The sequence below is a fragment of the Clytia hemisphaerica genome, unplaced genomic scaffold, assembly GCF_902728285.1.
Source record: "Clytia hemisphaerica strain Z4C2 unplaced genomic scaffold, Clytia hemisphaerica genome assembly, whole genome shotgun sequence".
Classification (NCBI taxonomy): Eukaryota; Metazoa; Cnidaria; class Hydrozoa; order Leptothecata; family Clytiidae; genus Clytia; species Clytia hemisphaerica.
The window spans coordinates 36985-41112 of NW_027104537.1; the positions used below are offsets into that span (position 1 = coordinate 36985).

Consider the following 4128-nt stretch of genomic DNA (forward strand, 5'->3'; position numbering starts at 1 on the left):
ACCAGCATCATTCATTCTATCATTGTATTCACCAACAACATTGGTTAAGTCAATTTTCAAATTTCCGACCCCTCAGAGCCACCATTTTTAAACTGTTACACTGTTACCCTAGTGTTACCCCTGTTACCCATGTGTTACCCCCTGTTACCCTAGTGTTACCCCCTGTTACCATGTGTTACCCTGTGTTACCACTTTTAGTAACAACGGTAACATTGGCAAGTCAGTGTGGAAACAATTTGTAGTCATGTGCTACCTAAATTGTACAGACTACCGGGCTACCTTAATGGAGCGGCCCGTTTGCTTCTACAAAACCTTAGAAAGATAACAGTAACATTGGCAAGTCAGTGTGGAAACAATTTGTAGTCATGTGCTACCTAAATTGTACAGACTACCGGGCTACCTTAATGGAGCGGCCCGTTTGTTTCTACAAAACCTTAGAAAGATAACAGTAACATTGGCAAGTTAGTGTGGAAACAATTTGTAGTCATGTGCTACCTAAATTGTGCAGACTACCGGGCTACCTTAATGGAGCGGCCCGTTTATTTCTACAAAACCTTAGAAAGATAACAGTAACATTGGCAAGTCAGTGTGGAAACAATTTGTAGTCATGTGCTACCTAAATTGTGCAGACTACCGGGCTACCTTAATGGAGCGGCCTGTTTGTTTCTACAAAACCTTAGAAAGATAACAGTAACATTGGCAAGTCAGTGTGGAAACAATTTGTAGTCATGTGCTACCTAAATTGTGCAGACTACCGGGCTACCTTAATGGAGCGGCCCGTTTATTTCTACAAAACCTTAGAAAGATAACAGTAACATTGGCAAGTCAGTGTGGAAACAATTTGTAGTCATGTGCTACCTAAATTGTGCAGACTACCGGGCTACCTTAATGGAGCGGCCCGTTATTTCTACAAAACCTTAGAAAGATAACAGTAACATTGGCAAGTCAGTGTGGAAACAATTTGTAGTCATGTGCTACCTAAATTGTGCAGACTACCGGGCTACCTTAATGGAGCGGCCCGTTTATTTCTACAAAACCTTAGAAAGATAACAGTAACATTGGCAGGTCAGGGCAGAAACAATTTGTAGTCATGTGCTACCTAAATTGTGCAGACTACCGGGCTACCTTAATGGAGCGGCCTGTTTGTTTCTACAAAACCTTAGAAAGATTACTGTAACATTTGGCAAGACAGTGTGGAAACAATTTGTAGTCATGTGCTACCTAAATTGTGCAGACTACCGGGCTACCTTAATGGAGCGGCCTGTTTGTTTCTGCAAAACCTTAGAAAAATTACTGTAACATTGGCAAGTCAGTGCAGAAACAATTTGTTGTCATGTGCTACCTAAATTGTGCAGACTACCGGGCTACCTTAATGGAGCGGCCCGTTTGCTTCTACAAAACCTTAGAAAGATAACAGTAACATTGGCAAGTCAGTGTAGAAATAATTTGTAGTCATGTACTACCTAAATTGTGCAGACTACCGGGCTACCTTAATGGAAAGGCCCGTTTGCTTCTACAAAACCTTAGAAAGATAACAGTAACATTGGCAAGTCAGTGTAGAAATAATTTGTAGTCATGTACTACCTAAATTGTGCAGACTACCGGGCTACCTTAATGGAGCGGCCTGTTTGTTTCTGCAAAACCTTAGAAAAATTACTGTAACATTGGCAAGTCAGTGCAGAAACAATTTGTAGTCATGTGCTACCTAAATTGTGCAGACTACCGGGCTACCTTAATGGAGCGGCCTGTTTGTTTCTACAAAACCTTAGAAAAATTACTGTAACATCGGCAAGTTAGTGCAGAAACAATTTGTAGTCATGTGCTACCTAAATTGTGCAGACTACCGGGCTAACTTAATGGAGCGGCCCGTTTGCTTCTACAAAACCTTAGAAAGATAACAGTAACATTGGCAAGTCAGTGTGGAAACAATTTGTAGTTATGTGCTACCTAAATTGTGCAGACTACCGGGCTAACTTAATGGAAAGGCCCGTTTGCTTCTACAAAACCTTAGAAAGATTACTGTAACATTTGGAAAGTCAGTGTGGAAACAATTTGTAGTCATGTGCTACCTAAATTGTGCAGACTACCGGGCTACCTTAATGGAGCAGCCCGTTTGCTTGTGCGTAAAAACCTTGAATACCATTTTGGACTTTTTTCTGGTACATATTGAAATCAAAGCTCTTTGTATTTTTTTTTCAGGAAAAGTGAAGTGCAAACCCGGAAGGGTAACGTCATCTACTTGTCTACATCTCTACAAGTCGTCTTCAAAAGGTAAGAAAATTTCTGTAATTGTTTACCCAGCACCTTCAATATTTGCAACTTCATCACTCCAAGTACAAAATCTCTTCAGATTCATTTAGCAAACGTAGGTGGAAAGAAGCACTTACTTATCTTTGAGCTATGTTGGCTTGTGAAGTCTAATATATTCTAATTTCCTTTTCTACAGGAGACTGATCAACCGAACGCACGAAAGAAAGAACTGTTTGCCTGAGATGCCAAGACTAATGGTAGAAGTTAGGACATGAAAATCGTTTATCGTGTATGGTAGCAAGATTTTGACGGTGGAGCCGCTTCCACTCGGTTTCTTATGTTTAATGGTTTTGTTTTACTTGCTCCACGAATACTATCCAACAGACAGACATTTTCTAGCACCGGATCGTCTTCAAAGACACTTGTTGTAAAGATTCTCATTACGAAAGCTTTAATAATGCAGTAAAAAGACTTAAGAATTTCTACCCAGCAATTTCGACACCTCTATGTCACAGAGCCGCTGGGACCCCCGCCCAACTGGAAAATTTGACAAAAATTTCGTCCCGGTAGAAAAAAAAACATGAAATTTCAGTCCCACTGCTGGGAAATTAATTTTGATTCCTTCCCTATTCGAAATAAACTATTCGCACTGAAATTCTTATCCCCAATGAGGAAAAAAGTTCCACCGGGGCTGTGAGACAGGGGTGTATTTCATTTTGTGGTTTATTTTTATAACTACTATCGAGTTTTTTAGAACTTTTGTAGAGCTTAATTTTGTTAATAATTTATACAGTTCGTTTTCGTACTTTTCAAACTTTTTTTCAGTGCAATCGAATGACCATATAGTTGGGTTTCTTTTTTGTAGTTCTATTGTACCTTAAATTTAACCATCCCTTCATCGAGCAAAGTCTCGCATACACTAAGGATTTTAACTTGGAATTGTTTTTTAATGGAATTTTTGCGTACAGATAAATAAAGGTGTATACATGTTAATATTTTCGTTAATTGTTATTACTCTTAAAGATGTATATATGAAAGGCTTTCAACAGGCCTACTTTATTTTTGTTGATGATAGGATCCAAAAATCTCAAATTCGTCCATGGATGTATTGTTGATCTGTCGAACTTGAGATTTTTGCGGCATTTTAATCACGGAGAAAAGATGAAACACCAGCCTTTTGGTTCAAATTATACAGACTCAATTTTATTGAAAATCACGCATTTCTGTCGGTACCCATTTCTGCGTCTTTACAATGTGTCAACTGGGTAATTCCCATATACAACAACTTAAATCAAGAAAGATCTCTATTGTGAAAATATCTAAAAACAAGATATGACAAGAAAAAATATCTAAAGTCTGTCTCAAAATAATTTGCAGCTGGAGACAAAAATGGCTGTAACTTTTGATAGAATTCGAATCAAGTTGCGATTTTGTGCTCGTTAAAAAGATATTCGTGAGTGGAATATTATCAAGTAAAAAATTTGGAAAAAAAAAGGAAAATGAAAAGAAAAATGAAGAAGAAAAAAATCAACTTCTTGTAGAAATGTGGTATAACTACCATTTTCACAGGAGTGATTCTTCAATCTTAGATCATCATCACTGTCAAAAAGTTTTTCACAAATATTCATTCAATCAAAAGATATCAAACAAAGTTTATTGCTGGTTGACTCTATAAAGTAGTAAAAAACGACAAAAGAAACAGCCTTTTGTCGATCAACCAGTAATAAACTTTGTTTGATATCTTTTGATTGAATACATATTTTTGAAAAGTTTTTTCACAGTAATGATGATCTAAGATTGAAGAGTCACTCCTGTGAAAATGGTAATTATACCACATTTCTACAAGAAGTTGATTTTTTTCTTCTTCATTTTTCATTT

General features: G+C 37.4%; 1 long non-coding RNA gene across 1 annotated transcript; it reads left to right on the top strand.

The window, feature by feature from the left end:
• Positions 1–907: 907 nt before the first annotated feature.
• LOC136822564 (uncharacterized) lies at positions 908–3440 on the top strand. The gene is made up of 2 exons (XR_010848912.1): positions 908–2271; positions 2447–3440. It is a non-coding gene; the product is annotated as an uncharacterized lncRNA (long non-coding RNA).
• Positions 3441–4128: the final 688 nt, after the last annotated feature.